At 44.2% G+C, this 13,842-nt stretch overlaps 1 protein-coding gene across 8 annotated transcripts in view; it reads right to left on the reverse strand.

Annotated features, from left to right (window-relative positions):
- Positions 1–13,229, reverse strand: part of PAM (peptidylglycine alpha-amidating monooxygenase) — a 273,139-nt gene extending 259,910 nt beyond the window's left edge. For 3 of the 8 annotated variants that reach the window (XM_080803745.1, XM_080803741.1, XM_080803740.1), the window contains exon 1: positions 13,007–13,214. The gene's annotated coding sequence lies outside the window, so the exon portion shown is untranslated. Of the gene's footprint in view, positions 1–13,006 lie in introns of all 8 variants that reach the window. The other 5 variants (XM_080803739.1, XM_080803744.1, XM_080803743.1 and 2 more) reach the window with 4 other exon arrangements.
- Between the last annotated feature and the right edge of the window lie 613 nt (positions 13,230–13,842).

Raw genomic sequence — 13,842 nt, forward strand, 5'->3', positions numbered from 1 at the left:
ACCCTGTGGCTTTTTTTTTTCTTTTTCCCGCATAGCCCTCAATCTTCAAATGGCTCCACCATTTAAAAAAAAAAAAAAAAAAAAAGCTTTTATTATATGGACATGTTAAAATATTAGGTTTAAAAACAAATACAAACCATTTCGAGAATGAATGCCTTGAAAATAACCAAAAAAGGAAAAAATAAAAATAACTGAGAGACCCACCACTGAAGCCATTTTTCTGGGTCTGTCGAGTGTTTGGGAGAACGATTATTACTGAAATGAAGTCAGGTACAAATCCGAGTGGGCAGCACGGATAGCAGAGGTGTTGGGGGCAAGAGCAGGAGCGGTGAGAGGAGATCAGAGCCCGCAGCTTGCTGGACTCCACACTAAGTGAGTGCAGGAACATCCCGTTGGTTCCACAGGGACGCAGGCCGCCAAGCCAGGATCCCTGGACTCAAATACTGGCCTTACCACTTAATAGCTATGTAACCTTGGACAAATCATGTTGACCTCTGTGTCCTTCATTTTCCTTATTTGTCATTGGAGATAATAATGACCCCATCTCATAAGGTTGCTATGAGAATTAAATATGTTAAAAATATGTGACGTGTTTAGAGCAGTGTGTGGCACACAATCAAAATCACAAGGGCTACTTGTGAATCACTGTTGTTATTATTATTGTTGTTATTATTTCATTTCAGAAATGAGGAAACTGAGGCAGAGATAAGAGAAGTTATTTGTCTGAAGTCACACGTCTGGGGAATGTCAGACCTGGGGTCTGAACATAAGGCATTGTGACTCTCAAGTCCATCCGCTTAACCACCTCAAAACAAACAAAAAACTGTTTTCAAATGTAAAGAATTCATTAAATGAGACAAGGATGTCAGTGATTTTGATTGTGTGCCACACACTGCTCTAAACAGAAAACTATAATCAGAAATAACCAATGGTTGCTTTTCCTTTAGTGAAAATCTTAATGCAGCAATAATAGTAAAGACAAATTGATTAAAGTGCAACAATTAAAACCTTTCTCTATCACGTAATTATTTGGAATGTAAAAGCTTTGCTAAGAAAGCTCTTCTGGTTGACTGAAAAACAGCCACTTTTGTAGGTAAAGGTCAAGTATTCAATTTCTTTTCACTAAGTCTGAATGGCTTCCTCTAAGAGTCTTCATGGATGTGATCTACATGTTAGACTATTAGAAAATAAAAAATGGTTAGACTTTTAAACTGGTCAGCCAGGTACACAGGAAAATACTACCATACCAGCTTCATGTACCATCCCTTCATGTCCCTAAAACAAACCTGAACACCAGAAAAGGCCAAATGAAGGTTAACACATAAAACGGAACACATTAATGCCAAATCTGATAAAATTCGACAAGAGTAACACTTAGGTATTCTCCAACATCAACAGGTAGAAATGTATCAAACTCTTCTCTGTACTGTCAAATAAATAAATAAATAAATAAATAAATAAATAAATAAAAGCAAACAAAAAGAGAAACTGGTGAGAAAAACAAATATATGAGATTTTTAAGTATAAGAGAAGAGTGAGTTTTTAATCAACCAAGGCTGACGCATCTAATAAGATAAAAACCACAGACCCTTCTGGGCATTAAGCACAGAGTGGTTAGTCTGTGTCACAGGACCACGTGTAGTCTTCCAGAAAGTCAAAGGAAGCATGCTGGGTCCAAAAAACAAAAAACAAAAAATAAAAACAAAAAAAAACCCTGAAACAATAAAACTTTTCACACACAAAAAGAGTCCACATAAAGATTAAATGAACAAGTATAAGAATTATATATTTTTTCCATTCACATCAGTATAATATCTGAATGTACTATTAAAAGAAAAAGAATGTACTATTAAAAAGAAAAGTGACTGGGTTCTTTTGTTCCTTCTTTCATCTGGCCCTTTCTGTCCTGATTTATACTAATTGGAAATTAACAGGACTTGCAAGAATTCTAAAGTTAAGTATATATGTACAACCAGAATTTCACATGTAACTTTCACCAGGTACTTCATTGATTTTGCTCTCTGTCCTACAGAAGATCAGCTCTTACAGACCTAACCCACGTCCTCTATGAGTCATTCTAGAAATTCATGTTTGTGATTGCCATTTCTCGATGTGTATTGAATCATGCTGACATGAACTGAACTTCATCCCCCCAAAAGATGGTTCAACTCTTAACTTCTAGTACCTGTGGATGTTATTTTATTTGGAAATAGGATCTCTGCAAGTAATCAGGTTAAGATTAGGACATTAGGGTGAGCTGTAACCCAATGATTGTGTCCTTATGAAAAGGGGAAACTTGGACACAGTGACACACAGGAATGGGGACGTAAAGTCACAAAGAGAATTCCACCCGTAAGCAAAGAAACACCAGTGGTTACCAGATTTTAAAACAGAGTCATGGGACAGGTGCTCTCTCACAGCCCTCAGAGGGAATCAACGCTGCCAATACACTGATCTCAGAGCCTCCAGAACCATGAGACAATGTATTTCTGTTGTTCTAAGCCCCCCAGTTTATGGTATTTTGTTACAGCAGTCCCAGGAAACTATTACACAGGCCATAGACTGACCTGAGTTGTCCCAAGCTTAGTAGTGTGGCTAGAAGCTCAAGAAACCTCACACATCTCTTGTAGCCCAGGAGATTCCACAGTGGGAACTGGTGTGAAAAACCTGCGATTGAGATGATGAAACGAAATACAACCCATCTAAAATATTTAAAATAAGGACGCATTTATTTAAAACACTTCATGTGTCTTACTTCATTTACTCCTCACAACCACACTGTGAATGATTTAGGGAGGCTTATGATCGTCATCTTAACTGACAAGGAACCTGAACCACACGGGGTTGAATGTTTTGGTCAAAGTCACGTATGCACATGGCAGAGCTAGTATTGGTGCCCAATCTTTTCTAGGATGAAAGAACAAATCACAAATATTTTAACTTGGAGTAACAGTAGCCCATTAAAGTCGTGCCTCTTCCAAAGACTCGAGGAAGAAAGGAAAACACAGGATCATTCAGACCGGGTAGGCTGAGGGGCTCAGTGATCCAGGAAACATGGAGTACATCAGGAAAAAAATGGTAGAAAAGGTAACTGCTGACTTGTGAACCTGGCCTTGAAGGAAGAGATGGAAACAGACCAACAAAAGGAAAGAAGGGCCACAGTGAAGAGATGTAACACCGAGGAGAACAAACATAAATTACCTGTACAGCCTACCTACACTGGAGAAAGCCGTTCAACTGGCTAATTGGAGAAGTCTGGAGTGCGTTGTAATGGAAAATGCAGTTAAAGAGAGAAAGGACCCTTCCATGGAGCCAATCCAAGGGTTATCATGGACATGATGGACAAGCAGTTACTACTGTCTGGCTTTCAGCCAGGGTGTGATGTGATAAAGGCAGCTGTCCCACCAGCATTCTGAACAACAGTTTAGCGGCAAAGCAATCTGGGATTGTGATTGGTACAGTGTACGACTTTGAAAAAAATGGCCGTGACTAAAGAGAATATAATGAATCTATCCAGATGTTTCCAGTTTCGGTTTCTAGCACAACATCCTTGACAGCTGCCTTTCTTCCCTCCCTTCCATATTTCTAGACAAACCGGCCTTCTTGGTATTCTGTGAGGGTGCAAGGGTTCTTGGTCCAGCCTTGAGACCTTATTCTTGTTGTTCCCTCCAGTTGGTAGAGGATTTTTGCACAGTTAGCTCTCTTACTTCATTTGGGTCTTTGTTCAAATGTTACCTCTTCAGAAAGTTCTTTCTTAATCACTCTGTATAAGAAGACAATCCCCGGGGCGCCTGGGTGGCTCAGTGGGTTAAGCCGCTGCCTTCGGCTCAGGTCATGATCTCAGAGTCCTGGGATCGAGTCCCGCATCGGGCTCTCTGCTCAGCAGAGAGCCTGCTTCTCTCTCTGCCTCTCTGTCTGCTGTGATCTCTCTCTGTCAAATAAATAAATAAAATATTTAAAAAAAAAAAAAAAAAAAAAAAAAGAAGACAATCCCCACTCATTCTCCATTTCCTTACATGGCTTCATTCTTCTTCTTCTTCTTTTTTTTTAAGATTTTATTTATTTATTTGACAGACAGAGATCACAAGTAGGCAGAGAGGCAGGCAGAGAGAGGAAGGGAAGCAGGCTCCCTGCTGAGCAGAGAGCCTGATTAGGGGCTCAATCCCAGGACCTCGGGATCACGACCCACGTTGAAGACAGAGGCTTTAACCTACTGAGCCATCCAGGCGCTCCCTGAGCCACCCAGGCGTGTCCCATTATTCTTTATAAGACTTATTATTACCTGAAATTGTATTTATTTTACTTACTGATTAGCCATTACTCTCATTAATACATAAACTCCACAAGTACAGGAATCGTGCATGTCTCATTCACATTTGCATTCCCAGAGCCGGCACAAATCTTAGCGTAAGGTAGGGACTCACTAAATATTTGTTGAATGAATAAAAAATCTTATTCCCAAATAAAGTTGATGATATCCTCTAAAACACTTTTTTAATCCTTCCTCCCTGCCACTTCACTACCAGTATACACCACAGGCCTGGGACACACCATTGTTTCTACTTAGATTAAGGCAGGAACCACCCAACTTCTCACGGCCACCCTGTGTCCTCCTCCAATTCATTCCCCCATGGATGATTTTATCAAAACACAAATCTCATGGAGTCACTAGCCCCTACTTAATGCATTCTCCATGGTTCTTAAGATAAAGACCAAATTCTTAATGTGGCCAGTAAGACCCTATATGGACTGGCTTCAGCCTAGGTGTGCAGTCTCATCTTGTTCCACTGGCCCCTTGATTTTCCTCCATTGCTCGATTTCACTCTGTTCCCTCCTGTCACAGGGCATCTGCACATACTGCCCTCTGCAGTCTGGACCACTCTTACCCCCACCCTCTCTCAAATTCTCCACCTCATGCTTCAGGTATCAGACAGGCGTCACTTCCTCGAGTTCCTATTACACAAGCCCACGAAACTGTGCTGCTCTATTCAGAGCATCTACCTCTATTTGTAATTACATAATTATTAGTTGTTGTGGGTTGTTAAAAATCAATGACCGTCTTCATCTTGGACTCTTCGCTCCATGATAGCACAGAGCATGAATATCTCGTGCACTATCAAATCTCTAGGGTCAAGAACAATGCTTGGTACATGGCTGGCACTGAATAAGTATTTGTTGAGTAAGTGAAAGAAGACACCTTGCTAAGAACCAAGGAGCTAGAAGCCAGTATCAGAGACACCTATTAAAAATTTTCCACAAATACTGAAGAAGAGCGGAAGTAAAAGATACTGGAGGAAATCTACAATATGATAAGCTGCCATTTAAACAGAAGGAACCAGGGGAAGCCTAGGGCAATGCAAACTCTGAAACAGCACCGCCTATGGACTAGAAAAGAATGGGACCAGGAGAGTCCCTTTCATTAAGGAACTAGTCAAGAGCCAGTTCAAACAATTTGCTAAAACTGCATAGTTACGACTTAGGTAATGCCGGTAACTAGGTGAAAGGTTACATCTACATATCCTATAAAGGACTCCTTGACTCATTGGTCTCTCTGGAAACATTTGCCTCTGCAAAGAAACTATTCAAACTTTCCTTCTTCTTGGCATTTTCTTCTATAAAAATTCTCCCAAAAAGTCCTTAGTCCCCTGGAAAATGTTTTAAAGACATTTTACTGTGGTCGATTAGGCATACAGTAATAGCTAAGTGAGGCAAGGGCCATGGAGGAAATGGCATATAATAGAAAGAACCCACTTTTGCTCCTGATTAAAGTCACTCATGTATGACTTCGGGAACTATACACACTAAAATTTTTTGAATACCACAGGAAAACCAGGGTTAAAGGACAAGGCTGAATTTGTAACCCTCAACTGTTGGTTGTTTTAATCACCTAAAGCTAGAATCCATATAATTCTAAATTCTCTGAGGGAAAGGAAGAGCTTATTAGTTTATTTTTCGTTATTTCAGCCTTCTTTCAAAATAAGATGTAACGCGGACGTGCATGAAAAGCAACCTAGTATCATCTCCTTTCATTTGAACCCATCAGTGACTCATGCTATAAACGGCAAATCTCCTCCGTTTGTTTCTGAGTAGGGCACAGCAGTTTCAACTACACAGTTTTACTGGAGCCAGTTTTCCAAAGACGATGTACCACACCCTGCCTGAGAAAGGGCAGCATGAAACTGGTGAGAATTCCGATCTTCAGAAATACAACAGACGATGATTATTTCCAATTTCCTGCTGCTTAGATGAAGAGAATGGAGGCACAAGGAAATGCAAGCCTGGAGCGTGGGTAAGAAGTGCGGCAAACAAAACAGAAAGGGGAAAATGAAAGCATGCTAAAAAACTGACAGTACCAGATTGAGGCAAGGAGGGGCAGGGAGAATGCAGGGAGGATAACCAACCATTCCATCCCTACAGAATTAAGATTTCAAAATCCTCAATTAAAAAAAAAAAAAAAAGACATTTAGCAAAGTAACACTGAAACACCAAACTGAGTAAAGTCTCACCACGTGGGAAATTTTATGCAGGAGACTACATTGGTACAAACCCTAAGAGCAAATGACCCAGCTCTCCCAAAGTTCACTTTATAAAATTTGAAAACTATCTGTGAAAATAAGGTTTGTCGATGTAACTAGTAGCATAAACAAGAGGTATATGTCTAGCCTACACAAATTTTCTTTAAACCATACAGAAGACTTCCAGTTACATGCTAACAATCATCCAAGTATCATGCTACTTCAAAATTAACATGTCTCTTTATAAAAGTTTTCTTCAAAAGAGTTCTAATAGCACATTCTGGGTTATGTATGTAAGCACTTGCAAATAATACATTGAATTCTTAAAACATTCTAAATTAAAGGTCTTATAAAAATTTGAATTAGCCTCCGTGTAAGTATAATCATATTACATTAGAAATATTTGATATTTTAAAGTACATTTCTTCTGGCACAGGTAGGTGAAATTCCCAATATCGGAAAGGTTTCATAGGGTATTTTGACCCAGGGACAAAGCAGGTAGTAATGCGGTTCTTTTAAGAACTACCACCAGGGGTACCTGAGTGGCTCAGTGGGTTAAGCCTCTGCCTTTGGCTCAGGTCATGATCTCAGGGTCCTGGGATCATGGAACCCTGCATCAGGCTCTCTGCTCAGCAGGGAGTCTGCTTCCCCCTTTCTCTCTGCCTACCTCTCTGCATACTTGTGATCTTTGTCTGTCAAATAAATAAAAATAAAATCTTCAAAAAAAAAAAAAAGATTTCTACCACCATCCTTTGTTTTGCTCACGTTGTCCCTACATGGCTAGCAGTCAACTGCATTCTCGGGCAGGTAAAAAGCACTGTTCTTTGGGGCTGCAGCTGCTGTTGGCTGGGCCCACAGAATGACAGAAAGAATGAGAGAAATAAGGTTGTGCTTTCACTTCCCAGTACTTGTGGTCCATGACCTCCTCAAAATGAACCTCCCCCATAGACAGAGAAGGGCATCTGCTGTTTTCGTTGTTTCCTGGCTTTTTCCCCCAGCCCTCCCACCCTCCCCCACCACGGCTGTGTCCTTTAAAGTTGCACTTGCACTGTAAAGTACTACTTTTTTTTTCCTTTTGGAGTCTAGCTCCCTCTTTTCTCAAAGCTGTTCCTCTTAAATTCCCTGAACCGCTGAGAAATCTTGTTCCTGTCCTCCGCCCTTTCTGTGAGCTCAGGCAGCACAGCTGGGTTGCAGCAGGCACTCGGGGTGCTGGGGGACTGGCTGTGCTCCAGAACCTCCCTGCAAATGAGCAGCTCTTGTCTTTCCATGTTAAACATGGCTAGTGGATGAAGCTGAAGACAGCGTTCTGAAGTTCAAGCTCCTTTGGGCACAGATCCTAATCTTCATGTGGTATTAAGACAGGCCACATAAACGTAGAATTTCTATTGCCACATGGCCCTAGTCTGTCCAGTCTCCAAAGCGACACTGCAGATAACTTTCTTTAATTTTCCCGAGACGCCTGAAGTAAATACTTGATTGATCATCCAAACTGAAATAGTCCCTTTACGTAAAGGAACTCTTATGAACCTAACATAATATAAGTATCATTTTTATGCCGTCAAAATCAACAGCTTCTTGCCTCTACTCACCCAGGAACACACACACACAAACCTGAAGCAACACCTGATAGAACTTTCTGCACCAATGGAAATGTTCTCTATCTGTTCTTCCCACAACGGTAGCCACTACCCACATATGGCTATTAAACACTTAAAATGTGGCTAGTGTGACTGAGGAATTAACATTTTTTATTTTAATTAATTAAAATTAAAAAGTAAACAATGTAGCTAGTGGAGTTAAAGAACTGTAAAGGATCTCAGATTTTGCCCTGCTTGCGAGCTAACAAAAAAGCACGCCACAGTTTCATGGATGCTGGGAGAAGACCTGAGATATCTAAGTCTGGACAAGGGGCTACACTACTCACAGAACTAGCAGTAGTAGGAGTATCCGTTCTTTGAAACCTAGCTCCCATAGTACGATGCAAACAGGTAAGTGATACCCATAGGCTTAATGATTTGCATTACAGAAGGGAAGCCCCGAGTTCAGAATACCCAAATCTCTTACATTAGACAGTAAGCTTTCCTTTAAAAACCAGGACATCTGGCAATACAGGGCCTGCATCCTAACCTGACAACATTTGGCTGGAACTGAGTATCACTGTTCCCTTTAAAACAAAGCCTGGGGGGCGCCTGGGGCGCTCAGTGGGTTAAAGCCTCTGCCTTAGGCCCAGGTCCAGGGTCCTGGAATCAAGCCCCGCATCTGGCTCTCTGCTCAGCGGGGAGCCTGCTTCCCTTCTTCTCTCTGTCTACTTGTAATCTCTGTCTGTCAAATAAATAAATAAAATCTTTAAAAAACAAAAACAAGGGGCACCTGGGTGGCTCAGTCGTTAACTGTCTGCCTTCAGCTCAGGTCATGATCCCAGGGTCCTGGGATCGGGCCCCCGCATCGGGCTCTCTGCTCAGCGGGAAGCCCCCCTCGCCCTCTCCCATTCCTCTGCTTGTGTTCCTGCTCTCTCTCTGTCAAATAAATAAATATTTAAAAAAAAATAATAAAAAAATAAAAAACAAAAACAAAAACAAAAACAAAGCCTGGGGGGCGCCTGGGGCGCTCAGTGTGTTAAAGCCCCTGTCTTTGGCTCAGGTCCTGGTCTCGGTCCTGGGATCAAGCCCACATCGGGCTCTCTCTGCTCAGCAGGGAGCCTGCTCCCCACCCCCCCTAACCCCGCCCCCCTGCTGCTCTGCCTACTTGTGATCTCTCCCTCTCTCTGTCAAATAAATAAAGAAAATCTTTAAAATAAAATAAAAAATAAAACAAAGCCTGGATTTTCCATGTTCCACACCTCTCATTCCTGCTCTCATTTGTTAATTCTTTTACAATAACTACCTGACTTCCATTATAATGTATCAAGCTCTGCTCCCCTTGGTCTGGAACATTCCTCAGTCCCCAACTTCTGCAGTTGCTATCACTCATTCTTCAGATCTTACTGTATTCATGGGAAGTTTTCCCTGACCACCACCGACCCTAGTTACAATGAGGGGATGCACTGTAGGATACCCACCAACCCAGGCTCCCCACCATCCCATCTTCTGTGGTTCTCTGCATTACCTCTATCATGGCATGAATGACATGAGATTATAATTTTCTGTTTAAAAGTCTGGATCCCTTCCCAGTTTTTTAAGGTCATAAGAGAGTAACTATGACTATTTTGTATGCCAGTGCCTAGGAAAAGGTCCAACACATGGAAGTTCAATAAACATTGTTGACTCAATAAATTAAACAAACATTAGCTGAGGAATGGCTAATTCGAAGTATTGGGGGAGTGATGTATATAGTTTTGTTTGTTTGTTTGTTTTTATTTTTAAAAATTGGACCCTGGAAATGTCATCCCCTGCCGCCAAGAAACTAAATAACTACTTGAGTAGTAGTAGTAGTGTAGTAGGTATGCGCTAAATAAAAGGCAATGTGCTAAGCTTGTCCTCACTTAAAACTTATAATGGTCTTCTGAACTAGATAACTCCATCATTCCCATTTTCGAGATGAGGAAACTAAGGACTTGGGAGGTTAAGTAATTTACCCACTGTTACATGACTACTAAACACCTGGGCCAGATTCAAATCCAGGCCTATCAGAACCCAAATCCAAAAGTTTTAACCATATACAATTTACAAATGTGAGACTTTTAATATGCCCTAGATGATAAGAGACTACACAGGGTAAAGGAAAAAAAAAAAAAACCCACAAAACTATTTATTCAGGCCATCTGAACTGGACTAGCTGTCCAATCCTGGGGAAATGAAGGTCTTATTCTCTACAGGAGTGCAGTAAATTGAAGGCGATAAAGAGGACCAAAACTTCTCCCAGGAGACTTGAGAGCACATGACACCACCAAAAAACAACTTTATTCAGAGCCTTTTTTAAAAAGCTGTTTGTATGTAGTTTTAACAACTAGCTTTTACTGGTTAAAGGAATTAAAAGGGTAAGGGAAGTTCTTACCTAAGAAGCTTTCTGGCTTGAGACTCATGACTATTTACCAAACCACACAGTTTCCAGGGCTGTGACGGATCCTTAATCTCAGTTCACATATACAAAAACAAAGGTACTAAGCAAAAAGGCCAAGCATAAAGTTAACTTCATTTACCTCAGGATGCCCCTCAACCTGGCTTGCCTTACTAACTGACCTCGCAGAGCCCAGGACAGTGTATGCAAAGCCTAAGAAATTCTACACATATCCAGCAGATGGATGCATTCTTCCTAGGAGCAAGAAAAGAGTCAGAGATGCCACTGATGTCCCACCAAATATATACAGCCTAGTCTCATGAGTCTTTTCCAGATGGAATTCTTGTCCATCCTTTGTGCCAAGCCAAAATTTTTTAAATGGTTTAAACAAAAAAAAATCTCTCACTAAGAATCTTCTGTTTAAGTCAAATTTCCAGAGTTAATCAGAGGCCCATCAGGCTTGAAGTGTTCAAGTTCCAACTTATTAAAAATATTACATTCAATCTCTGTACTTTCTTCTAGGCATTATAATATAACTTCCTTTCTCAAAGAGTTGAGAAAAAAAAATGTATGTGGGCACCATAAATTGACTTCTTCACTGAAGAAAACTGAATTAGAATTGAAATTTCTATAGCTTCTAACATTTGATTACCAAATCATACGTGTATGGATGCTCCTCTGAGTTTTCATTCTAAAAACACATAATTTTTTTTACCAAGAATGGCTCCCAAATGGCTCCAAATGATGAAGCCGCATTTGAAATTTCATTTCAGAAAACACTTGTTTAGCTAAAATTTTTATTCCAATCTAGTAGGTAGATTCACCAAATAATGATCTTAATGGGTCTTCAATAATGTATTCTTGACCTCGTTCTACTTGCCATATGTAGTCATGAGAATATATTTAATGTCCATATAAAAATATGAAATAAAAACATTATTCTCTCATTTAGATTGGAAGCCTCTTTAGGACAAGGAATATATTCTGTATTTATCTTTGAAAGCTCATAGCACATGAGGAACTCATGAAATGTCTATTAAGTCAGGAACCATTTAATACCAAGTCTAAAGCTGACTTTCTTAGGCCATTTACTTGCTTTCTTCATACTGTAATTAGAATGGTGCTAACAATCCTTCTTGTGCCTGCGATTTTAAACTGAAAATTTGCCAACGCTAGGGCACGTATCGTTTGTCCGAGCTAAATGTCTGGACTTACTTACTAAAATAAAGGTCTATTTCCTGGATTGTTAAAATTAGAAGCAAATTTAAATTTCAGTTAGGATTGGAAAAGAGCTCATAAAGATTGGCAAACATCGGAAGCACACACAATTGTTATTTACCCAAAGAACGGGGCCAATAACGATCTTTCACTATCTGAATTCCTATGACCACAGAAATATGTAAGATCTATAGCTTGCTTGATACTCTGCGGTTCGATGGGTTAGACACGACTTCAACTCTGAATACTAATGACCAGATCCGGAAACGCGAGCCTTCTATCCCAACAAAGCTCCAACCCAAGTCACCTGGAAACATAATTACATCTCAGCCCGAAGGTCCTGACTCAGAGGACTAGAACACAGGACCTGCCATCGGGCAGCTCCCCGAGACGGGAGACGTGGCTCAAAGTCGAGGAACACCCCTAAGTCATCCCACCGAACCTCCACGACGACCCTCAGCAGTGGGCAGGGCGGACGCACCTTTTGCAGACGCGAATACGGTGCCCAAAGGGTCGCGTCCCAAGGCCACACACAGAGCGAAAGGACTGAAACCAGACTTAAATCCCGATTGAACTCCAAGCGGTGGATACTCTCCATCCCGCCTCTGAGATCACCCTTCGAGGGCGTATCACATACACTCTCCGGCCGGCAAAACGGCAGGAAGGAGAGCAGAGCCGGGCCAGCACCCGGGAGAAGGGAACGTATTCCCGGCGCTTCCCGGCACTTCCCCGCGGACACTCGAGCACCCCAGGTCGCTCCCCAGCTCCAGCCCCTCTCCCTGCGCGGCGGCCCCAGCTTCCCCCACCCCCCATTCACTAGTCCTCAGGGGCAAGCCGGGAACCCAGGAGGCTTTCTCACCGGTTCCGAGAGTTCCCCAAGTTGGGGGCAGAAAGAGCGAAAGAGCCAGTGTGCCCACAGGGCGAGGGCGCAAGAAGTGCGGAGGTGAAGGAGGCAGGAGGGGCTGGGTGACCCCTCCCGGGGCGGCCGAGGCCGCGGTGGCGGCGGAGCGGGGTGGTCAGAGAGAGACCAGGGGAGGACGAGGAAGGCTCGGTCCCGGCGACGCCCCCCGGCCGAGGTGCTGGGTTCCCCGGGACTCGCAGCCCGGGAGGAAATCAACAACCGCCTCGGGCGCCGGGAAGCGGAGGGAGCCGAGGGAGCAGTGTCCCCGCCCCGGCCCAGCATCTGCCCAACTTCCCGAGCCCCCTCGGCGCTCCCACCCCCAGCCTTGCCCTGTCCGCCCCGCCGCAGTGGCGGTGGCGGCGGCGGCGGCACCCACCTGCGCGGCCGCGGGCACAGTCCGGGACGGAAGCCGGAGCCTGCCGGCGGCGAAGCGGCGGGCGCGGCGGGCGGAGTTAGTTGAGAGGCTCCGGCTCCCTGGGCGGGGACAGGCTGAGCACGCGGCGGCCGCGGCGGGGGCTCCTTCCTCCAGGCGCGCGCGGGGCCCAGCCCGGTCCGCCGCTCGCCCTCTCCTCCCGGCACGGCTCGCAGTCGGTCCCTCCCCCGGGGCGGCTCCGCGGCTCCCGACCGCCCCCGGGCCCGCCTGGCGCTGGCCGCCTGCGCTCCGCCCCTGCCCGCCTCGGGCGCGGGGGCCGCGGGGGTTGGGAACGAGGTCCCCGCAGAGTCTCCTCCGGGTCGCGCGCAGCTTCCCGGGGTTTCCCTGCGGGGATCGCTTGTCCTGGGTGTGTGGACCCACGTGCGGGCAGGAGGGGACCAAGAGCTGGAACTCGCTCAGGAGCCTGGGCAAGGGGGTGAAGGCTGGGCCTGAAAGTCTCCTTTTGCTCCACCCGAGTCCCGTGTCCCTAAAAGCAGCCCTGCTAGGTGGCCACGCCGGCCGCCGGGAAAGAGGCCGAGGAAAATGTCCGACTCTCCCTCCGCCCAGCGCGGGGCTGGGAGGACATTTCCCCGGGAGAACTAAGGACCCCACCCCAGCTCCCCACCCCCTGCTCGGCCGGGGTTGGGAACTCCCGCAAAGAGAGTGTACGGAGCTGGTAGACAGGCCACCGGGGTTGAACCTGTGGAAAAGGTACAGTTTCTACTCACATACACACCCCAGCTCGGTCACTGCATCCAGGCTCCCTCGCTCAGGTCTTCGCAGTGCTTTCCTGTCCGCAC

The sequence above is a fragment of the Martes martes genome, assembly GCF_963455335.1.
Source record: "Martes martes genome assembly, chromosome: 5".
Classification (NCBI taxonomy): domain Eukaryota; kingdom Metazoa; phylum Chordata; class Mammalia; order Carnivora; family Mustelidae; genus Martes; species Martes martes.